The sequence below is a fragment of the Ursus maritimus genome, unplaced genomic scaffold, assembly GCF_017311325.1.
Source record: "Ursus maritimus isolate PB19 unplaced genomic scaffold, ASM1731132v1 scaffold_6, whole genome shotgun sequence".
In the NCBI taxonomy this organism is placed as follows: Eukaryota; Metazoa; Chordata; class Mammalia; order Carnivora; family Ursidae; genus Ursus; species Ursus maritimus.
In genome coordinates, this window is record NW_024426774.1 from 61,594,817 (window position 1) to 61,620,965 (window position 26,149).

Here is a 26,149-nt window from a genome sequence, read left to right on the forward strand (position 1 = left end):
GTAAAACTCTGCTGTAGCTTTCATAGCAGGAACTTAAATTAGGCTATATTGTCATTGCTTCCAGTCCCCTGCCAGCTCTGAGAATGAGAGTTGTAAACAGGCTAATGTTCTTATTTTGAGGGGTACAATGTGAGAAGGAGAGTAAGACAGGCAACTCTGTCTTGTCAAAGAGAGATCTCCAGAATTCTCCAGGTTTAATTTCCTTGACAGAGCTAATGAATTGGGTAGAGGTTTCCAGATTTGGCACTTAAAAACACAGGATCCCCTGTTAAATTTAAATTCCAGATATACAGCAAATAACTACTTCATATAAATACGGCCATGAAATATTTGGAGCATCTAATACAAAATGTATCCATCATTTATTTGAAATTCAAATTTGATAGGGCATCCTGTATTTTATCTGGCAGTCCTACTTAGATGCTAACCGACCAGAAGATTCTTAGGACTTTTGGCCCTGTTCTGCAAATTACAGATGGCCACAAGGTTCATAAATACCCCCACCAATATTCTCATCCCACCTCCAGCTGCCACAGCCAGAAATGCTCTGGCCACTTCCGAGCATCTGCAATGGATGGTCGCGCAGAACTGCTCCAGTTCCCTGATCAAGAGGAGCAGGCAAATGTACACCACCAACCCAGTTATCTGAAGGCCCGCCATGACTTCTGCAGTGGGCTGGTTCACCTTAAGACTGTGGGTATGGAGCCGGAAGAGGACCACAAAGGTGTTCTGTTGTCATGAAACAAGGGGTGAGGCCAGCAAGCCTGCCACCTCCTATGCGTGGCCATCACCACGAACACCGAAGCCGTCGTCAGCAGCATTGGGCACATGATCTGCAAGAACAAATACCGCCAAGTCTGCACATGGCCACATAGGCAGAACCAGCGCCATCCTGCGTGGCCAGAAGCTTGTAATGGTGAAAAGGAAGTGAACCACCCACCAAGAGATCTTGAGCAACCCCTACTCCTACCAGCCAAGCAACCAATAAAGATGTCAGCCAACTTTTCTTAAAAAAATAAATAAAAATAAATAAATAAATAATAAATACATTGCTATCCTGTTGTGCTAAACTGCAGCTAGAACCAAGATGGATTTGGATTATGAAGGACCTTCAGAATACCAACTAACTGTACAGGTTTGCCATAGTGATTTCATTAATTTCACAATAATGCGATTCTGCATCTTCGTATTTTTGGACTCTGCTTATTGTAGTACGGCAATCTTCTCTTTCCTGTCTCACAGAAAAGGGCGATAATTAGCTCAGTCCTCAAATTAAGAAAGCTTATATTAAGGACAAGATTATTTCCACTTAAATGTCTTTTCAACAAACAGCACTGTGATCTATAATTTCCTTTAATTAAAAAAAAGAATATTCACATTTTAGAGCTGATGATACAGATTGTAAAGGCTGGAGTAGGAGAGGCACGTGTGATAAAATGAGGGTTTTCTTGCCTTCCCATTTGGAAGTCTGGGAAGTGCCTTCCTTGAAAAGCTGCCCAGGGGCTCTGTTTCATTAAATCAAATGTGTTAGTGCTAAGGAGGAGCTGTGAGGTTCAGCTTTCTCAGCTATCCTTGGTTTCTAAGTGGCAATGATCCAGAAGTAACTGGTATCTTAAAGGAGAACTTGCTAAGGGGGCTCATTAAATAGTAAGATCACTCTGGGTTGAAGGTTACGGAAGAATCCACCCGAGCAAAGCCAAGAGGAGCCATAATAGGAACATAGAGGAGCCTGGACTACCAAATGAAGTGGTTGAGGTCCTGTGGTGGTAAATTTGAGGTACTGGTAAGAAAAAGGCAAAGTCTTTGAGTTATACCAGCTGCTCACTTCTAGGAATGTAGTCTTACAGGCATGCAAACTAAATCATCCAGTGATCAGTAGACCTACTTTTTTCCCTGACCAAGTCACATAAGCTCTACCCTTCCCCCTGTATATGCAGTCACTAGTGCAGGAAAAGAAGCAGAGAAAGGGGGAAGTTACTGAGGAATTGAGAGACTGTTTTTCAGAGAGACTCCCTTCTCCCATTGCCTCTGTATCACATATCTTGGATTTATTATATGCATCAAAATTCCTTTATATACCTTTGTTTTTCATATTATTGGGAGATCCATGGGGCACCTAGGTGGCTCAGTTAGTTAAGTGTCTGATCAGTTCATGTCATGGGGTCCTGGGATCAAGCCCTGTGTCGGGCTCAGCACTCAGTGGGGAGTCTGCTTCTCCTTCTCCCTCTGCCCCTCCCCCCACTCGTGTTGTCTCTCTCTCCCAAATAAATAGAAATAAAATCTTTAAAAAATATATGATTGTGAGATCCTTGAGGGTAAACACCGTGCCTCAGTATACTTGTTAAAATGCCTGGTGAGAAAAGACACATCTAAAGAGGTTGAATTGCAAAAAGAAAAAAACATGGTAGCAAAAAAAAAAAAGATATGTGCCAAAGGCATCTGTAGCTACAATCAATCTCCTCTCTTTTAGCCACAATTCATAGAAAATTCTAGAAAATGTAAGCAAGCAAAAAAATCAATTAAAAAAATGAAAAATCACCTGTAATTCCATTGTTCAAACATGTTTTCTGTTAAATTTTTGTTACCCTGGGGCACCTGGGTGGCTCAGTCGGTTTAATGTCTGCCTTCAGCTCCAGTCATTTTCTCAGGGACCTAGGATAGAGTCCTGCATCAGGCTCCTTGCTCAGTGGAGAGCCTGCTTCTCCCTTTCCTCCTTCCCTGTGCTCTCTGTCACTCTCTCTGTCTCTGTCTCTCAAATAAATAATTAAAATCTTAAAAAAAATTTTTTTTGTTTGTTTCCCTGCCTCTACCCCTTGCTATGGAATTATATGAGGTACAATGGTTATACTCTTGATTTTCAGTTATAGGTATAACCTAAACAACCCTTTTTGGTAATAAACCTAAATCTACATCTGTTCCTAATGGCACAGTATGATTCTTTGCTTTAAATATTTTACAGGGGCGCCTGGGTGGTGCAGTCATTAAGCGTCTGCCTTTGGCTCAGGGCGTGATCCCGGCATTCTGGGATCGAGCCCCACATCAGGCTTCTCCGCTAGGAGCCTGCTTCTCCCTCTCCCACTCCCCCTGCTTGTGTTCCCTCTCTCGCTGACTGTCTCTCTCTGTCAAATAAATAAATAAAATCTTTAAATAAATAAATATTTTACAGATTATATTAGCTATTTAGGTAAATTTTTATTTTTTATTTTAAACAATGATGTAATGGGAAGCCATGTATACACATAATTGGTTGCATGATGTTTATTGTTTTCTTTTATGAAATCATTATTTTTAAATTCTATTTATTATTTTTAAACTCTATTTCATGTTTTTTCCATATGAATGCATATTTATTTGTGAAGATTTTCTCCAGACCCTTATTTGTATTAATTTGGAAATATTCAAACTTTTCAGAGTATTGTATCTTCTTTAATTATTTATTAATTTAATAAACAGTTTGGGACCTCCTATTTGGCTAACACAAATGAGCGTAACAAATATGGCTTTATATTCTAGTGGAAAGAGTCATAGAAAAACACAGGTAATCAGAAGAATAAATAAATTATATATATTTGCATTAAGAGTTATGAAAGAGTTAATCCGGCGGATAGTCAGGAAAGGTGTCTTCATGAGTGGAAATTTCAGCTGAGACATGATATGTGTAAAGTGTAGGAGAAGGAGCATTAGAAGAAACGGTTTCTACAAAGGTCCTAAGGCTACACGTTTTGGAAGAACTGAAATACTGGCATGATTAGAGCATAATGAGCAAGGGAAACAATCATACAAGATGAGCTAGGAGAGATAAGGCAGTGTCTTGTAGGCTTTGGTAAGGACTTGAATGCTGGGGGTTGCATTGTGCAGCCATTAAAATTGTAGTCATCTATGAAACATATTTGTAATTTGTCTGAGGAATATTTTAAATCATTTCATGTTTATTAAAAAAGAAGTAGCCATGTCATTTTCCCCTGTGAAACAGTTCTAATAAATTATTTAAGATTTAAGAAAATAGGAATAATTAGAGGTACACCATTTAAAGAGGCAATGATTCAGTTAGTGTTTATGTTCTAAACACATATTTGGGTGGTGTTTTTTTTTTGTTTTTTTGTTTTTTTACCTGCATATAGTGGAAGCATACATCTTATATATGCTGCTACTTAAGTTCGTCTTTATTTTTAACCCTGAGCCTTATCAGTTCTGATGACTCTGTTGTATTTGTAGTATGGTGTGGCTCAACAAGAGCTGGGGTAGAGCCAGGACCTACCTGGATCCTGTCAGTGGGTGAAGGCTCTTGCTTACAGGAAGATATCACAGATGTGATTTTACAAAGACAATTCCTTCTGTGCCAGACTAGATTTTGAGAACTGCATATGAAATTAGAAAACTAATTTTGAAAATGTGAAAATTTTGAAAATGCAAACTGACCAATTCTTACACAAATACTTGGGAATATTTCATTTAAGAGTGATTTTCCTGAATTGAATTATAACATACTGCTTTCCTTTATTCTTCCTTCTATGGCTTTAACCAGCGAATTATATAAGTACCTACCAAAAGTATAATTGCAGAGCTCTGTATCCATGAAAAAACAAACACAGAACCAAGGATTTAAAGTTTATGACAACACTCCTCTTAGAATGTATCATGGATGCTATTTAAGTAATTCCTACTCTATTAGGTACTGTGTTTCATGCTTCTCATGGATTATTAGCTCCATTTGTCATATTAACTCTGCAAGATAGGAATTGATATTTCCATTTTCTATGTGAGGAAACTGAAGGTGCATCACCTTCTCAAAGTCACAGTACCTTAAATGGCAGGGTTAAGATCCAAACTGCATCTTTTTTTATACCAAGGTAGTAGTAACTTTTCTATTACACAATTTTCTTTGAAGGAAATTCCTATAACATCATGTCTCATCATCAGGGACTCTACTAGCCCATATGGCATCATTTTAATGCAAATTTAAGAGAGCATCTCCCATATGTATTCCATGCAGCCTGGTGCCCAAGTATATGACTCAGCCAACAGAGTATATTATATCATAAGGGATCTAAACCGAAATAAGTCTACTTATACTTGTAAACCAATTAACAAGTTGAACTGCAATAAAACAAAAATAATTCCTTAGTTTTTCCAGTGAATTTGGTTATTCTGAATATTAAATTTTATCCCTAGGCATAACTCAGAGTACGGCCTTCTGTTATATCCTGACAAATTCTATATAACCTTGTTAATTATGTGCCTGGTATCTGCTTCTTAATGGGCTTTAAGTTTGCTTTTTCCAACTTCCTTTTCTAAATTATTAAATCTAGGGGAAGTAAAATACCCAATTAAGTTTCATTTTATAATATATATTTATTAATTAAAAAGTTAACTGTGGAAAATTATAGACATTGAAAGAGTAACATAAGCCTAAGGCAACTATAATTAACAGGAATTGAAACACTGGCTTCATTTGTCTATTAAATAAAAAATCTTTATTTGCTTAGCCCTTTTTGATAGTAGGACAAGGAGTGGGTATGAGGAGTCTAGTGCAGGCAGATGAGGTTAGAATGTCATCTTAAAATGAGATCTGGGTGTGTGACTTCTGAGACTATTTCAGAACTGTAACACAGTTTCCATCTGCCTTTCTCTCTCATGAGACATCCACCCTTGGAATTCAGCTGCCATGCTGTGTCGAAGTCCCAGCCACATGAAGAAACCATGTGTAGGAGTTCTGGCTGAGAACTCCCAGTAAGATCCTAGCTCATAGCAAGCATCAACCACCAGACACTTAACTGAGGTGGCCTTTGAGATGACTTCAGCCCCCAGGTGCTGTCTGCCTAACGAACGCCAGTCACTCCAGAATGATGAGACATAAGAATAATAAATAATTGTTACTGTTTTGCCAGTAAGTTTGGAATAAGATAATCAAAGCCTTTCTACCTTGTAGATAGAATAACATATATGCATATAAGCATTAGGGAACAGTAACAGCATTTACAAAAACAAAAGGTGTTGAAGGCAGGTGAGATCGATGTAGGTCATTGTATCTGGAAAAAGCTTCATGGAGAAAGTGGCATATTAGCTGGATATTGAAGGTGGAATAGGTATATAATCCATTCAACAAGACTGTATCAATTAATAAAATCAAATAGCATGGTATTTTACCAAATAGAAAATGATATTTTGATGGTTTTTTTGGAGGAGCTAATTTAAAGAATTATCAATATAGAAGTTAGTAGACAACTTCAACATTGTCGTTATGTATTTGGAATCATCATTTTACCTTGAATCATATTAGACCACATTGTCCTAATGCCAGGGGATAAAAAGGGTTGTACTTGGACTATGCAGAAGGGCCAAACATTTGATCTATAGTGAGAAATAAAAATATGTTACATTACTGCATTTATAGGCTAGAGAATTTATGCAGTTAAGTACATTTGAATTAACAAATATCATAATGTAGATGACATTTTTAGGAAAATAATTTGATGAAAAAGAGTTTTAGATTGATAGACAATGTGTGATAGCCTCTGCAATTTTATTCATTTTGCATTTTGACAATGAAAAGTTTGCCAACCCATCTCTTAATTAAGAACATTGTGCATTATTTTTACTCTGATTCTGCTATCATAAATTTCACTTTAAATTTCCAAGACCTTTCTGCAAGTAAAGAGATTACTATATAGTATGATGCTGTTTTCTGTACCCAAAGTGTAAGTGCTTGACTAGACAAACTATCCAATGGTGTCATTTCCTCTCAGATTTATTGAATGTTGGTCACTAATGCAGAATCTATCATTTTATCTTCCTCTAGTAGAGAATTTAAACTAGCTCATCAATGTTGTGGTAGCTTAGACTACAGTCAGATCAAATATTTACTGCCCTCTCTCCATAGAAGTTGTCCTCATGGGCTTAGAATTTGGCAATATGACTGGCTATGGCCAGTAGATAGGAATAGCAGGGACAGTGTGCCAGTTCTGAGCTGAGACAGTAGATGAGCACACCCCATGTATCCATTACTCTTTTAGACTGGATGCTGGAATGACCATATCTGAAGTAGACCTGAACTGAATCCAAAGCTCATGATGTCGCTCAGCCTATTTAAACTCAGACAAAATAAATTGAATTGTAGCCAACCAGTAGACATATGAATGTGAAATCCATGTCTAGTATCGTATAGTAGGGTTTTTGCTCTACAGTATTATCATAGCAAAACCTTAGTACATATGTCTACAAAAAGTAAAGACAGTTTTATTCCTTTAGGTTTTCAACTTTTCCTGTGACTGTAAGAGTAAAATTTGCCCCAAAAAGGGTTATCAATTTATTCTAACATATTTGTTATTTTCCAAATACAAAAGGATTCTCTGATCATTTTCTAAAATCAGTATTTTCCCAAAATTTTATTTTGTTGATGAAATTTCAATCACCCCTATGATCTACAAGTGAAATTTCTTTGTATGTATTCTGTCTTCATCTGGTTAAGTTTGAAGTGTACTGATGTCTTCTTAAAGAATAAAACACAATCTTGGGGCGCCTGGGTGGCACAGCGGTTAAGCGTCTGCCTTCGGCTCAGGGCGTGATCCTGGCGTTGTGGGATCGAGCCCCACATCAGGCTCCTCTGCTATGAGCCTGCTTCTTCCTCTTCCTCTCCCACTCCCCCTGCTTGTGTTCCCTCTCTCGCTGGCTGTCTCTATCTCTGTCAAATAAATAAATAAAATCTTAAAAAAAAAAAAAAAGAATAAAACACAATCTGCATGCTGGCAGACAGCTTCTATGAAACCATCTTTTAGAATATGAGGGATTTGGGGTCTGAGCACATTTGACTGGAAAAAAAATGTATTCTCTAGTGAATAAGTGAGATTCTACAGATGAACGATATGTTTTCTTATAGTGCTACACTTTATAACCAAAAAAGAAGACAAAAGTCAAAACCAAAAAACAGTCAACTAATAGGGAAAAGAAGTTATTATGTTGTGTAGACATATCACTGACATGTACCCCAGACAATTTTCTTATTACTCAATCCATACTTTGCTCCTCACTTAATTTTAGTTTATAGTAATTCCTAAAATTTAACCAACAACCCTCTGGATTAATTGCCTCACACATATGTTTTTGCATAGAGAAATTGTGTTGAGAAGTTCAGCCATCACCTCCCTAGAGTTTTTCTTATTATATAGAGTAAGATCTTGTTAATGAATGCATGATAAAACTACCATTTAGAATGTAAGTATTTCAGCTTCCATTCCATGTCCACTATACTTTATAATTTTGGTTCTGATTTATATTCTAATTGAAGCTTAATTTTGAACTATGCTAATTTGCAGACTACCTATTTTCTTCAACCCTTCAATGAACATGTGCTACTTATGCTTGTCTTTTTAGGTCATAAAATAGTATTCGATTATTCTAGAGATACATGAATCTGGTATGCAAAATGAAAAGCCAAGTGGTCGACCCTTGTGAAACTTGAAGAAAATTGCTAAGTTAAATAAATAGATAATAATTTGAGGTGGATCATTTAGATATTCACTAGCTTCAAAAAGGGAAATTGATCATATAGCATTTGGGGAGTCTATCTCCTATCTAATTAATGGGTTAAACTTTTCTGAGTAACATTTTTTATTTCTTTAAGATTTCTTAAGCAACTGTGGTACTTGATTCTTCCAACAACCCTATGAAAAAACAAGGAATACATCCCCAAACATAATAATTTGATAAATGGTAACTGCTGAAATACTTGATAAGTAACTGGATCCTTTTGGAAGATAAAAGAAAGAAAATCATATTTCTGCCTTACTATTTTTACTTTATATAGTTTTTGCAATTGGATGAAATACTTATTGTGAAATAAAACTGTAACTATTAAAAGGAATATAGATGAATATTTATTCATTTAATTTTTTAAAAAGATTTTATTTATTTGAGAGAGAGAGAGAGGGAGAGATTGAGAGAAACAACATGCGTGGGAGGTGGGGCAGAGGGAGAGGGAGAAGCAGGCTGCTCGTTGACCAGGAAGCCCGACATGGGGCTCAATCTCAGGACCTTGGGATCGTGACCTGAGCCGAAGGCTGATGTTTAACTGCCTGAGCCACCCAGGTGCCCCACAGTTGAATATTTAAACAACATTAAATGGAGGTGGCTGGGTAACATAGTTGGTTAAGCAACTGACTCGATTTCGGCTCAGGTCCTGATCTCATGGTCATGAGATCAGTCCCCACATGGGGCTCCATGGTCAGCATAGAGTCTGCATGAGATTCTTTCTCCCTCTCCCTCTGCTTCTCCTGCCCATTCTCTCTTTCTCTCTCTCCCTCTCATAATGAATAAATAAATCTTTAAAAAAATGACATCAGGATAAAATGGCTTTCTAAGCATTAAAACAAAAGTTGAAATTATAAGGAAAATGATGTTTGATGCAAGTATATTAAAAACATTTTAACACAAGTTCATCAAATACCAGCAAAAATATTAAGAAATTACCCAATTAGAGATGTATTTGTAACACACATTACAGAATCAGTTGGGTTTCTCTACCAGAAAACAGATGATATTCATAGATGGGTGACTGAGGAAATTTTAATAAAATAACTTCTTATAAAGATGTGGGCAGAATTAAGAAGAATCCTGAGTCAAGAAACAGTTGATTGGAAACCATTGCCTTCACTAGACCCAAAGATGCAAATAGAGCTAGTAATTATCAGAAACTGATTAGACCAGTAGCTGCAGGAAACAGCTAACAGGAGCTGTGGTTTATGGTACCGACAATTGACTGCCCATCAGGGATAGAGTTGGTTTTGATTCCTTCTGATTCCATCTGATCTTCTACCTCTTATTGGCGCAAACCAATCAGAAGTCAGAGGACAAGGTAACCCAGTTTATGTGGCCCATAGGGATTAGCATCCTGGGGGCACAGAGCAGGATGGAGAGGGAACTTGTAGGGACAAATAGGGGGTATTCCAGCATAGTCTATCATACCTTTGACATCCACTTTTTCCTTCTAACCAAATGGAAAGCTTTGTCTGAACCCAGAGGACATTACAAGTCCTATCAGTTATTATATAATCACAATGTGATCTCAGTTTCATAATACTGTCACCTAAAACTTAAACTATTAACCCTTATCAGTGTTCTTAATATCAAGTAATTGATGGAAAAAAAGCAATGCAAATCCTAGCTGATATAGGCCTACTTCTATGGATTAGAACCCATTAGGCTTGGGCTGATAATTATATCTTTCTTCTTTCACAACCTGTTCCCATTTTTATTCAATTGCGTTCAGCATCTTGCTGAATGAGTTTCATTATTTGAAAGGATGGCCCAAATGTTTATTTCTACATAATCTGAGTATTTGGTGATCTTTTGGGTAAAGAACTATTAAGAATCTTCGTGAATTCCTTTGGTTCCTGCTACACACCTTATTGCTTCAAATGGCTTGGAGTAATCTAATCACCTTGTCCAGTATAGCGCCATTACCTGTCATTTGCTTCAGCAGCACAGCATCAGAGACTATAATGGATGAGAAACAGCTTTAGCTCCCAACTTACCAAATTTGATTGTGTTTCTTAGTGGAACATTCTTTCTTGGGCATTAAAACCTAAAATCTACTGAGTTAGCTGCAAGGGTAGGAAGTAGAAATTCCTCAAGTGGGTTATTAGGTGAAAAAGTTAGAGGAGCCATTCTCACCCTGCCCATTTATTCTTGAACACATGCATTCTAATGTTGAAAAAGATGGCACCCCATATAGGTTGATGTTTTGAGGCATGTAGTGTATCTCAAGACAGCATTCCAATCTCACAGCATATTATCTCCCCCTTGGTACTATAACAGAGTCCTCAGCAGCTGTTATACTGCTCTGTCAAGGTATCTGTGTCTGGATGATGGGATACACCCTAAAATTTATGAATTCTGTCAGAGGCAGTCTATTGACATACTATCTTCATTACAATATCAGGGTTTTTTGTTTGTTTGTTTTGTTTTGTTTTGTTTTAATCAGAAGAAATGCTGAGTGCCGTATGGTGATGAGTAAGTCATTCTGAAAGCCTGTGGTGGCACAGGCAGGGGAGACAATCCTTCTCTAGAATCTATTTCTATTCCATAGAGGAAAAATTGCTGCCTCCGCCATGATGAAAATCAACTTGTCACCACATGGTGGTGGTGTCCTGGTCTCATAGGGAAGGGTGGCTTATTGGGGTCAGGACATTGGCTTCTGCTGTAGGCAGGTAGGCACTCACCAGTGCTGGTGGCCAATCAGCCTTGGAATAGGAAGTTCATGATACTGGTCTATTGTGCACATTGGGAGAGCAGGAGAATGGTTGGGAAAGTGATATCCAAAGAATGGGAAATTTCTTCCACTTAATTATTGAGAGACTATCCCACAGTAGATTGATGGGGATAGTGACCTGATGGAGTAACACAAATGCTTATTTCCATATGATCTGAGTAGGCTTATATTTGGACACAAATATCTTCACACTCTGTGATCGTTTTGATAGTTTATCCATCTACCTCTCCCTTTAAATTCCTAGTTCTAAGTCTACTGATGTCATTTTTCCTATTCTGAGCTGCCAATTATTAGGCACTGTCCATAAATCAATGTAGCTTTGTGCTTCAGGATTTCTCTCCTATGTGAAGTGGATAAGCAAATGTATCAACTGACATTATTCTAAATACTGGGAGGATTTCATCAAGATTAGCCCTGGGAATGACTATAATTCTGTAAATCCTCTTCTAACTGGCACCATTGCACCAACAGACTCATCTAAGAACAGGTCCATACTATTTCATCTGTTAACTGATTATAAAGAACTTCCCACAAGACTATAAATGTTGGTAGAGGTAGAGGCAGCAAAGCAGTAGGAACAGGTACCGTGGGAATCTGAGCCATCTCCCCCCTGCAGCTTCCAGACTTGTTCAGGCTTCTATATACTATTTTCATTTTTCAATGTAAGGCTGCTCTGCATACCTAATTCTCTAATTTGATGGATCATATAAAGCTCAAGTCATAGTAGGCATTGTGGGTCACATAAACATTTGCTGTTCCATGGTCAGCGTTAAGTCTCTACCAGGGCCCAGTAGCTTTTCAAACAGAGGAACTGTTTTTAAGCATAGGAAGGCATGACCTCATGCCAAAACTTGTGCTGTGATTTTCATCCTGTGTTTTCCATAGATTCTGTATAACACCTGAGTTTGTTGCAGGCACTTTGAATACCATTTTGTCATTTAATTATAATGTCTGAAGATATAGTATAATAATGTAAAATAGATATTTATATATATATATATATTATATATAATATATTATTATATATTATATATTCTATTTCTTATAATAATTATATATATACATATATATATATAAATACCTTGCATCTGAGCTTGGGAACTGCTGCAGAGTAGTTCATAATCTGAATCTTATTCAAAATGGGCAGGCAGGTAAATGGGCCAAAGCGTCACACCCAAATGTGGCAAATACTGCCTTCAAAATCCAAAAAGGCCCAACAAGCACCATGTCTCTTCTTACTTGTAGGCTGTGCTAAACTACATAATTACCAAATTGAATAAAAGATGGCAATGGATTGTAAAAGACTGCTTATCTTTAAAGTATGCCTCTTTATTTTTCATTGCATTTGCATGAAAAGAGAACAGAAATATCCCTGATATCTATATTTGTATCATCTATACCTGTGTTTATATTATCTGTGTACTCATATGTATATACTTATACACTTGACCCTTGAACGACATGGGTTTGAACTATGTGAGTCCATTTACATGTGGATTTTTTAAAAGATTTTATCTATTTGAGAGAGAGAGAGCGAGAGCAGGGGGAGGGGCGGAGGGAGAGGGTCAAGAAGACTCCACGCTGAGTGGGGAGCCTGATATGGGGCTTGAGCTCATGACCCCAGATCATGCCCCAAGCTGAAACGAAGAATCAGACACTCAACCAACTGAGCCACCCAGGCCCCCTACACATGGATTTTTTATAATATTGGACCAAACATGTATTTTCTCTTTTTCATGATTTTCCTAATAACATTGTCTTTTCTGTAGCTTTCTTTGTTGCAAGAAAACAGTATAAAATACTTATAAACATACAAAGTATGTGTTTATCAGGGAGGCTTCCAGTCAGCAGTAGGCTATTAGTAGTAAAGCTTTGCGGAAGTCCAAAGTTATACATGGGTTTTCAACTGCACTTGTTGTCAGGTACCCTAACCCCCACATTGTTCAAGGGTCAACTACATGGCATTTTACAAACAGAGCACAAGAATACATTAATACATTTTCAGATTTCTTTTTAGGGGTTCTCTTCATATTACTTAAGCTTGGAAGGATTATCTCAGCTGATTTACTATCTTAAGTTATCTTTTGATATCCTGTGTTAACTCTAGAAGTATGGGAGGGAAACCTGCATAAGCAGACCTTTGTGTTTTTGACATTTTATTTTGAAATAATATAGACCTACAGAAAAATTGCAAACACAGAATGAAGCTTCCTATATATTCTTCACCCAGCTTTCTCTAGTATTCACATCTTAAAAACCTTTGTAACACTATCAAGAAGAGAAAACTAACTTTGATACAATACTATTAAATAACTTACTGACCTTATTTGAATTTTGCCAGTTTTCCTACCATTGCCCTTTTTCTGATTCCAATCCTGAATCTGATGCTCTATTGGTTATCCTACATCCTTACTTTCCTTCTGGAATAGTTCCTCATTTCCCCAGTCTTCCTTTGTCTTTCATGACCTTGACACTTTCGAAGACTCCAGGCCAGTTATATGTAGAACGATGCTCAGTTTGGATTTGTGCAGTGTTTTCTCATGATTGCATTGATGTTATGCATTTTGGGCAAGAATATTACAGGAATTATTTGCCTTTATCATGAAGTGCATGAGGTTAATGTATCTTCTTGCTGGTAACGTTAACTTTGAGCATATGGTTAATATGGTGTCAGCCAGTTTCTTTCACTTGAAAGTTATAAATCTTCTTTTTGCATCCTCTTGTGAGGATACTTTCAGGCTATCCAAATATCCTGTTTCTCATCAGACTCTTACCCACCAATTTTAGCATCCATGGATGATGATTCATGTCTGCCATAGCTATTTTTGTGGTATATGTTTAATGATGAATTTCTATTTTGTTTATCTCTGCTACATTTGTTAATTGAAAATTTCATGTAAACAAGGAGCCATTTTTTTCTCCCACATTTATGTGACTATTTATTTATTCACTCATTCATATATTGATATGGATTCACAAATATTTATTTTATTCTATTTCTTATAATCTATTATTATTATTATTATTATTATTATTATTATTATTTTGTTGCTAAATATGTGCCAACTTTAGCATTTGGCAGCTTTGAGGTAGCTCCTGTGTTCTTTCAATATGCCCCCATTTCTTTTTATGTATGTTCTTACTTCCTGGCAACTCAAGATGTCCCAGGGTCACATTGTACACTTCCATGCCCCAGCTCTGACAGCAGCCACTTTCCAGGGAGACCTAGTTCCTTTTACTGAAGAATAGTATTGAGAAGACTAGTGTGGGCTAAGCAGTTTCCTCCTTTTCTTCTTTTTTTTAAGCAGCCCCCTTTTTAAAGCAATTTTATTGCAGAAAGTTCAAATCAGATATGAGATAATTGATGTGAGTCAACTTCAGAGTAATACTTTCCAGAACAAAAATCTAAGAAACTTTATGGAGACACTAAATGTGTGTGAATGTGGCTTAGAGTGAGAAATCTGCAGCAGCAAATTGAAGATCACACTTGAGAAAGTGGTAGAAATCCATTATGGAAACTATTTAACTTCATTTGTAAAAGGACAAAAAAAAATATTCACTGAATTTCTGATTATCAGAGGATAAGAGATGAGGTGTGACCAGAACAGAGCACATTCTCACATTAGAAATTAATTATAGGTTGCTGTGTTAAAGTAAGGGACTCCCACTCCATTAGTTACCAGAAGTTTAAAGTTCTCATTCTTTTGGTAATAAAATAGAGAATATGATACTATTCTGAATATAATGCTAGTACCAAAGGTTTTTAACATCTGAATTCCTAACACTAAAATCTTAGTTGATAAACTTAAAATGATGAACGTGATATTTTTTTACACCAATAAAAGGAGAAAAAAAAATGCATCCCACTGTCAAGACTATATTCATGGATCATGACTCTCTGAATTAATAATCTCATTATGAGTAACAATAAACAAACTATGGATATTTCAGACATTATTTAGAAATCTGATAATTTAGAAAAAGTAAAATCATTAGATAATTAATTTTTTTTAGCTTTACAAAAATATAACATAAGAAAGTGAGACATTTTACTTATTTAAAATCTATTTCAGAAAAGTCAGATTACCTAATCTGGGGCTTGGAATGTTGGTGGAAATATTCTCTTATTTGCACTTACATTCAATTCCTCCTAATGTTCTCCCATATAACGTAATCCTCGCACTTGAGGTATCTCATCTTTTGTAGGAGTGTATTTATCATCATCCTTATTAGTAATATCATGACATTTTACTATCAGAAGATTTTCTATAATCACTGCTAGTTTTCGTATCAACTGAGGGCACTCTAAAATGCCACCATTGGATCAATTGAACGAGTACTCCCTAATGGACATGTGACATAAAAAATGCCAGGGCTTGGGTTCAACACAACCCTATAACTTAAACCAGCACCTCGGGTTCACCTGAATTTAACCAAACGACAAGTTATAGAAAGACATCTCAATTCAGTATTAATTAGAACACAATCTATGTAGGAGATTCCAAATTCTGAGCCAGGGTACATGTGCAATTCTACCAAAAGGACAATGAGACTTACCAATCTCCAGCTATAAATCAAGATAATGTATTTCTCTTTATAAAATACTTCCACATTAATTGTGGATATTAATATGTACAATTCAAGTAAAGACTGGAAAGTACACAAAATATTTTTCTAAAATAAGAGGTTGAAATGAGATTACTTGTGGCATATTTTGCTAAAAATGACTGTAACACATGCATCATTTCCTTAAAGAACTTTTTATCAAACTCATCAACTTCATTTAAAAATCTTTTTAGATTGCTAAACCTGAGGAATTCTAACTTTCAGAATTTAGTAGTTTGAGTAACTACAAAAATTACATAACTTGAATCATTATTATTTCCATTTCACATACTAGAATATGAGAGTTAAAACTAGGGTCAGAAGAAAAGAATAGAGTGTTTATGATTTCAGGACTTTGACTTTTGACAAATAGGAAAATTGAGTGTGATCCCATACCCTGTTACTTCAGCTCGTTGTTTACATCTATCCCCCTTTCTTTATCCCTGGGAGGGGCTTTGTCAGTGAGGTGTGATACAGGCAGTTGGGCCTCTTCTACTGATGTTCCCAAACCCTGTGACTCAGGATTGAATCATAAATGGGGATACATTCTTTTAAATAATCTATTCCAGTGTTTTATCCACTGTGTCTATGAAAATAGTAAGGGAAACTATTTGCAATGTTTTTTTTTTTTAAACTTAATTAAGATTATGCACTTCTCAACACTATATAAGATAGCTGATTGTTAATTTTTTCCTTTATTTTGGTCAGAATTTAAATCAACTCAGAATAATGTTGAAATATCTTTTTGCAATTTTCTATGACTTTAATTAGTACAGAAAATACACAGGGAAATGGAAACTTGCCACTTAATAAATACAATTTTTTATTAGTCAACAATTAGAAAAAAAGGACTCCTTTGCAAGAATAATAAAAAATGAAAAAAAAAAGAGATAATAAAAAATGATCCTGTTACTATTCGTATGTGCCCCAAATAAATAAACATTTGAAACTAATCAGGATGTGGTTAAGAACCAAAAATGGAATATAAATACTAACAAATGAACCTAGCTGTATTATAAATGAAGCTAACTCTATTACAAATGAATAACATATCTACACTAAATGGAATGGGGAAGTCAAGAACTGATATAAGTAACTGTGGAAAACAGTATCATGATTGGATACTGTCAGGCTACAGATAAAATATGAACTCTAGTCCTTAAAATGTTTTTCATAGGGGTATGATTTAGCAATTCTGAAACTATTTTATGTGTATGCTAAAATTGAACAAATTAGAAAATACAGTATGAATACAATGAGACCCAGCTTTCTCACCTTTGGGAAAATAAATCACAAATAAGGAAAGGAAGAAGGCTAGAATGAGCCAGGTGGTGTCAGATTTGAATTGGAGGCATCAGTATAAACTCATGGTTCTTGATGGAGAAATAGAAAAATAGATGTGGGATGTACACACACTTGAGCTCATGTGGTGTTAGTACACAAACATCTGTTTCCTAGTTTTGTCTGTGGACATGGCCTAGAAGCCATGTCATCCTGGTAACAATGAGCACACCTAGCTCCCAGACCTTTGTTTATGAACACCATTCTACAATAAAAAGAACTAGAGCTCCTTAAAGAAATGCTTGATTCTAGAACTGTGGCAGGAAAATATAAGAGTAGTCTGAAACTTCTGGTCCCAGAGTGTAAGAAAACAAGGAAGGCAGGAAGGAAAGGAAGGAAGGAAGGAAGGAAGGGAGGAAGGGAGGAAGGAAGGAAGGAAGGAAGGGAGGAAGGGAGGGAGGAAGACAATAACCAACCTGAAAGAGCTCCTAGTGGTCAAAGCTGGAACAACTTTTCAATAGAGTAAATAATGATAGCATTGGAATATAACTCATAGAATAAAATAAATGTTCATGGAAATGTACTGATATAAATAAATAATCAGATTAATGAATAAATGGAGGAGACATGACAGGTCTTCTTTTCAGTAAAATTCAAACGAATATGTATGGGAAGGAATAAGAGAATAAAGGATATTCGTAAGTCAGTCACTACAGCAATAACTGTTGTAGAAAAGATCCACTGATGAATACTAAAATTAGGGAAAATTTGGGGAGGAAAGATTTGCATACTCTCAAGCATGTCCCCCAAGATACTTATGAACTACAAAAAGAGAGAGTGACTTTACTGTGGGGAAATCCAGCAGACACCCTCTTAACCAAGTGATCAAGGTAAACATCACCAGGAATAACACATATCAACATCATGAACCCCTTGATATGATGCCCTGAGAAGGGTACAGTATTATTTTTGTGGTACTTTTGACAAGAACGAATAATCTCAATCTAAGCACGAGGAAACATCCAATCCCAAATTCAGAGTCATCCTACAAAATTACTGATCAATACTCTTCAAATGTGTCATCTTCATGAAAGGCAAGGAAACACTGAGGACCTGCCGTAGATTGTATAACAGGTACAAATAACAACTGAATATAATGTGGGACACTGTGTAGAATCCTAGAAAAGAAAAATAACGTGGAAAATTGGTAAAATTTGAATAAGGTTTGTGGTTTAATTAATATTGTACCAGTATTACTTTTCTGTTCTTGATAATTTTACTATGGTTATGCAAGATATTAACATTAGAGGAAGCAGCATGAGAGATATAAGGAAACTCTTTGTATTATTCTTGAACACTTATGTAAGTCTAAAATTAGATTAAAAAGCTTTTGAATAAATTTTTAAAGGGACTTTGAAGTAGAAACTTGGGGGCCCATGATGTTTTTAGCTTCCTCATTGTAGACATTATAGGCCCCCACGTACTGAAGGACTTACCTACAGCACAGAGTTTGGGAAAAGCCAAGATGAGAACTTAGAGCATTCTGTATTACTTTCCTGTGGCCCAATGTATAAAAATAGGAGCTTCATTCTTCAGAAATTGGTAACTGTTGGGCATCCTGTTTGAATTCGACCTTCCCTAGGAAGTTTCAGCTTCCTCAGTGTTTACGCAATGTGGAGATGAGTGTCAAAATTCTTTTACATATCTTTTGTCATACTGTCAGTACACATTACATTGAATAAATTACATTGAATAAATACAGCAGTGACAAAAATGCTCTATCGCAGATAGTCTTGCTTGTTTATACTGAAGATTAGTAAAGCTGCCAGATGTTACTAATTTAAGGGGGAAAAATCAAAATTTTAAACAAGATATATTTAATTATATTTGTTCACATTTTTCAAAAATCCTCAACTTTTGAAATGTGAATATCAAGATGCCTTAATTAATTTGGGAAGAAATGTTTGATTCACAAAATAGTAAGCTATACAGGTTAGAAGCACATTTCAAAATGTGCTTTTCAAAAGACATTTTTCAAAAAACATTTTTCTTTAATTTCGGGACACCAGTTATAACTTAAAAAATTTTTATTTGTTTTTAGGTCAGAGACAAGAACTATTTAAACTACAAAGCTGTCTTATTTCTTTATTCATTAACTGTCCAGTCTAGCATTCAATGAATTTTATCTTTAGACCTGACAATAATTTTCCTAAATTTCTTTATTGTAGGTATTCTTTTCATGTCCATCAAAGTAGAAATTAACAACAAAAAAATACAAAAAATGTTAATGATGGAGGCAAAAAAATAAAAAAAGGCGGGGGATCAGCTCTTGGGTTCATGTTATTTATATGCTACAAGTCGTTGGGTGTATATTTCCAAGCTGAGAGCCTTAGAAGCTTGGTAAGCACCAGAACTATTCTTGAGAGCTACTTACGTGGTATGAAGTGATTTAGGCTGGTCAGAGCTGCCTGTTCCCACATATTCCCACTGCTGAATTGCTCATTACCTGGACTCCAGCATTATGTTTTAGAGATAATACATATCTGTGATGAGAGGAGAGAAAGCTTATCAGAGAGCCTTGGATTTGGTGTTGTAGAATGTTTTACTGATAATTATTTTTGTTGTCTTAGACATACCATTTTATATCTCTTGTTCTCCATTTCCCTTCTGAAAAAGTTTCTTCAATTTTATCATTCTAACCCTGGTATTAAAAAATATGCCACTAAAGTTCACAAACCACTGTGCCTGGACCTTGCCCGACTCTCTCTATCACGGTGTTACTTTTCTGTCTTCCTTTCTGTGGATATAATTCATATGCCAAATTTTAAACCAGTTTTACATATTTGTATATATTCTTTTTTATTCCTTTATTTATTTAAATTCAATTTATTTACATATAGTGTATTATTAGTTTCAGACGTAGAGTTCAGTGATTCATCAGTTGTATATAACACCCAGTGTTCATTCCGTCTGTCCTCCTTAGTATCCACCACCCTATTACCCCATATCCATATCCCCACTCCTACCCTCTCCAGCAAACCTCAGTTTGTTCCTATGGTTAAGAGTCTCCTATGGTTTTTCTCTCTATGTCCTATTGTATTCATCCCTCTCTTCCCCTATGATCATCTGTTTTGTTTCTTAAATTCCATATATGCATGAAATCATATAATAATTGTCTTTCTCTGATTGACTTATTTCACTCAGCGTAGTATCTTCTCGTTCCATCTAGGTCCTTGCAAATGGCAAGATTTCATTTTTTGATGATGGCTGAGTAATGTTCCACTATATATATATACACACACCACATCTTCTTTATCCGTTTATCTGTGGAAAGACATTTGGGCTCTTTCCATAGTTTGGCTATTGTGGACATTACTGCTGTAAACATCGGGGTGCAGTTGCCTCTTCGGGTCACTACATTTGTATCTTTGAGGTATATACCTAATAGTGCAATTGCTGGGTTGTAGGGTAGCTCTGTTAACTTTTTGAGGAACTTCCATACTGTTTTCCAGAGTGGCTGCGCCAGTTTGCATTCCCACCAATGCATAAGAGGGTTCTTCTTTCTCCGCATTCTTGCCAACATTTATTGTTTCCTGACTTATTAATTTTAGCCATCCTGACCAGTGTGAGGTGGTATCTCATTGTGGTTTTGATTTGTATTTCCCTGATGCTGAGTGATGTGGAGCATTTTTTCATGTCTCTGTTGACCATTTGGTTGTTTTCTTTGGAGAAATGTCTGTTCATGTCTTCTGTCTGTTTCTTGATTGGATTATTTATTCTTTGGGTGTTGAGTTGATAAGTTCTTTATAGATCTTGGATTCTAGCTCCTTATCTGATATGTCATTTGCAGATATCTTCTCCCATTTGGTAGGTTGCCTTTTAGTTTTGTTGACTGTTTCCTTTGCTGTGCAGAAGCTTTTTATCTTGATGAAGTCTCAATAGCTCATTTTTGCCTTTGTTTTCCTTGTCTTTGGAGATGTGTCTAGCAAGAAGTTGCTGTGGGCAAGGTCAAAGAGGTTGTTGTCTGTGTTCTTCTCTAGGATTTTGATTGATTCCTGTCTTACATTTAGGTCTTTCATCCATTTTGAGTCTATTTTTGTGTATGATGTAAGAAAATGATCCAGTTTCATTCTGCAAATGGGTGTCCAATTTTCCCAACATAATTTGTTGAAGAGACTATCTTTTTTCCATTGGACATTCTTTCCTGATTTGTCAAAGGTTAGTTGACCATAGAGTTGAGTGTCCATTTCTGGGTTCTCTATTCTGTTCCATTGATCTATGTGTCTGTTTTTGTGCCAGTACCATACTGTCTTGATGATTACAGCTTTGTAATACAGCTTGAAGTCAGGCATTGTGATGCCACCAACTTTGGTTTTCTTTTTCAACATTCCCCTGGCTATTCAAGGTCTTTTCTGGTTCCATACAAATTTTAGGATTATTTGTTCCAGCTCTGGGAAAAATGTTGATGGTATTTTGATAGGGATTGCATTGAATGTATAGACTGCTCTAGATAGCAAAGACATCTTAACAATATTTGTTCTTCCAGTCCATGAGCATGAAACATTTTTCCATTTCTTTGTGTCTTCCTCAATTTTTTTCATGAGTGTTTTATAGTTTTCAGAGTACAGATCCATTACCTCTTCGGTTTATTCTTAAGTGTAGTGAACAGGGAATAGGTTCTGGGGCAAAACTCTCTTATCAAAAAACATACATTTGCCAGAGGTAGTAAATATAACTTCCATTTAATGTGTTTAAGTTTCAAAAAACATTTTACACAAATCACTTAATCTTCTAAATAGCCCTAAAAATAGATATGATGATGATTTTATGGAAGTTGAATCTGGTGCTAAGAGAATGGATGCCTAGGATCATCCATTAGTCTGTGAAAGTTGGAGCATGTCCAGCTACCCCACTTTCCACTCTATCATACTGTCTTGTGGACCCACAAGTAGCACAAGTTATTTGAAAAACAGAAAGTTCTGGAACCACATACTGACTCTTAGGTCTTTTTCAATATTTGTGCTTAATAATAAGTGAGGGAAAGGAAAAGAGGAAGACAAATACGATTTGACATTTTATTTTGTTTTAGCCTGTGCAGATGGCACCTCCTTTGGGCATTTCTCTCTATCATCTCCTCACTGCATTCATATGGAATTAGCAGTGGTAGTTTGGGAAACTCTTTTATAGGAATACTTCTCTTCACTTTGAGGTATAGAAAGAGAAAGACCTTGAATGAATACACTTGAAAGTGAACACTGCATTATATGAGACTTGAAATACATCAAACCTAAAGAGCCTTACTTCTGAGCCTGTTCTTGAAAGGACTTGAGAAGGCAGAATGAGTCATGTATGTGATCGAAATTAAAGAAAAACTGTCCAAAATTCTCATTGACTGCCACATTTCTGAAGTTAGAAAAAGTGAAAAATGTGATTGTACAGCAAGTCTCATCCTGAAATCCTAGAAAATGACAGTTCTTAGGAGTGTAGGGAGCAAGGGAGAAAGAAAATTAAAGTAAAATTCTTAAAGCTTAGGAAATATTAATTTTAGGTAAGAGAACAAATGAAGTCTTTACTCAGGGAATCTGCAATAATAAGGCTGATTAGTCAAACTAAAAACCTTTGACTTTAGATTCATGATTACGTACATATGGGAAAAATCCTAGCTTGTGGTTCTGGGCAGTTCCTAAATTACTGTATGTATGTACCTTACAGTACCTTAAGTATGATATCTGCAATACAAAAAAAAATTTGTCCAGAAAAAGCTGTGAAAAATAGATACCATACACCTTTATTACCTCTCAACCTACACCACTTCCTTTTTTGCTGTCCCTTTTAACCAATACACACCTAGTGCAGAGTTTGGGTATTGACTGCTTAGTTTCTATCTTGACATCACTCACTTATCAACTTACTGACCCTGGGCCAGTATCATAACCGGGAGACTCCAGGACCCTTAGCACAGTGCTAAGGCCAAATCTATTCTGATTGGTTACTGTTGTACAATATGGATTTTTTAAAATATGACTAATAATACTCCCAGAATCAAGCACTCTCATTCATTGTTTGTAGATGCATAAAACATTTTGTAAACATATACAAAACTGGTAACAGTAGTTACTACTAGGGATAGAACTTGGATGAAGGAGGAGGAGGAATTTCTTTTCACCATATATGTCTTAGTTAAGTTTGTACCATGAGTATATATTGTCTCATCAAAGCAGTGATTATTTTTTTCATAAATTGAGCAAACTTATAAAACTAGATCTAGGGAATCTATAAATTAATTAATTGAAATAGGCATTTCTATGATTTACCTTAGAGAAGCAGTGTATAGGAATTAATGGCCTCATATCTGCAGTATTTGTTTTTCATTAGTGTGGGAGCTGAAAGCCTCTCATTCAATTTAGTACAAGTCGGTATTTGAAGTCATTTTGTAAAATCTTCCTTTTTTTCATTTTTAATTATCTGCAATAATTCTGAGAGGCCTTTAATACTGCATTTTATAGATAAGTATACTGGACTACAAAGATATCTTTTTAAAGATTTTATTTATTTATTTGAGATAGAGAAAGAGAGAGCAAGAGAGAGAACATGAACAGGGGGGAGGGGTAGAGGGAGAAGGAGAAGCAGGAAGCCTGACTCAGGGTTTCCAGGGATCGATCCCAGGACCCCAAACCTGAGCCAAAGGCAGATGCTTAACCAATTGAACCACCCAGACATATATTAATTAGCTTGCTTAAATTCACACAGTGTATGAAAGATAAGATTCAATTTTTTTTTTACTCTTTAAAAATTTCATTATTGTTATTTTTAAAACATTTTATTTTTCAGAACAGTTTTAGATTCATAGCAAAATTGAGCAGAAGGTATGGGGATTTCCCATATAGCCTGTTCCCACACAAGCATAACTTATCCCATTATCAACATCCTGCAGCAGCATGGTACATTTCTTATAACTGATGAATCGACATTAACATATTATAATTACACTAAGTCCACAGTTTAGATTAGAATTCATTCTTAGTGTTTTATAGTCTATGGGTTTTACAAGTATATAATGACATGTATCCAGTATTATGGTGTCATACACAGTATTTTCAATGCCTTAAAAATTCTTTGCAGTTTGCCTATTCTTCCCTCTCTTCCCCCTGAACTGTGGCAACTACTGATATTTTTACTGTTTCATAGTTTTGTCTATGAAATGTCATATAGGTGGAATCATACAGTAATTAACCTTTTCTGATTGGCTTCTTTTCCTGAGTAATATGCATTTAAGTTACCTTTATATCTTCTAATGGCTTGGTAGCTCATTTCTTATTCTCACTAAATAATATTCCATTACCTGGGTGTACCACAACTTATCCATTCGCCTACTGATGGACATCTCGATTGCTTCCATGTTTTGGCAATTGGAAACAAAGCTGCTGTAGACGCCCATGTGCAGGATTTGGTGTGGGTATACATTTTCAGCTCTTTGGGTAAATACCAAGGAGCACGACTGCCAGATCACATGGTAAGAGGCTATGTTTAGTTTTGTAGGAAACCTCCAAACTGTCTTTCAAAAATGATTCCATCATTTTGCATTCCCTCCACAAATGAATAAGAATTCCTGATGCTTCACACTTCATCAGCATTTGGTGTTGTCTGCTCTGGAGTTTAGCCACTCTGACAGGTGTGTAGAGGTATCTCGTTGTTGTTGTCATTTGCATTTCTCTAATGACGTATCAGGGGAAGCATCTTTTCATATGTGCCTTTGTCATCCGTAACTTTTAAAATTTTGGGCCACAAATCTGTGCACATTTTAAAACAACATTTGCCAGCAGATGTAGGGGGTCAACCTCTAGAATTAGACGTGAGCACTAGCTGATGTCTGAGGGCTGAGGGGCTGTGTGAGGAACAGGCTGAGACGGATATCAGAGGACTTGGATCCCAGGGAAAGGACAGTATTTCAGTTACTAAACTTTCAGCAAGTGAACCTTTTAAAGTCATCATTTTCTTTGGAAGGATCTTTCGTACATGAAAAATTAACTTTTCCCCAGTCATTCTCTTGAATTATCAGGAGAAAAAAACCCCACTTTGCCACTTGTTAGGTACTGAATTGTACCCTCCAAATTCATAAATGGAAGCCCAAACTCCCAATGTGACAGCGTTGGGAGATAGGGCCTTTAATGAGGTAATTAAGGTGAAATGCGGTCATAAGGGTGGGACCATAATTTCGTCAATGTCCTCATTAGAAGCAGAAGAAACAGCAGAGATTTACATGTGCAAAGGCCATGTGAGGACACAGAGAGAAGGCAGCCCTCTGTGAGCCAAGGACAGAGACCTTGGGAGAAACCACCCCTGCCAGTGTTTTGATTTTGGACTTCCTAGTTTTGCACTGTGGAAAAATAAATTTCTGTTGTTTAAGCCACCCAGTGTGTGGTGGCTGTTTTGTTATGGCAGCCCTAGCTGACAAAAATACAGGTCAAACAGAATGAAATGAGTTTATCCACATTAAGACACACCCAGGGTATATGTGCTCACTGAAAATTGCAAGTTACAAACGGAACACAAGGCAGTGCAGTTTATTCAGTATCTTCCAGTTTTTCCTACTTCAAATCTCTCACTGGATAGTTCGAGTAGTAATGATGAAACTACTGTTTTTAAAGATATTTTTAATGATCCATAACAAAATGAAGAAATGGGAGAACCCCACGTGATGACAGAATATAAACTTGGTTTACTATAATGCAGTTGTGTCACTCATGAAAATAGAATTGCATCTTGTTTATAGTTGTCTTTTTACTATAATTTGATATACACAACATTAAAAGTACTGACACATAGCAGTTTTTGCCCCCCAAAAAGTAAATCTGCTCCTGCAAAAAACACCTCCACCAACAGAATATATGCTTAAAGCTTGAAGCCTCCAATATAAAATTTTGTCTGATTTAAAATGATTTAAAACATTTAGCAAATGACCTGACAACTAAAGGAACACAGTTGGATTTTCTTGCA

General features: G+C 36.1%; 1 pseudogene; it reads left to right on the forward strand.

Moving 5' to 3' along the window:
• The first annotated feature begins 1,087 nt into the window (after nt 1-1,087).
• Nucleotides 1,088-25,880, forward strand: LOC103671783 (annotated as a pseudogene).
• Nucleotides 25,881-26,149: the final 269 nt, after the last annotated feature.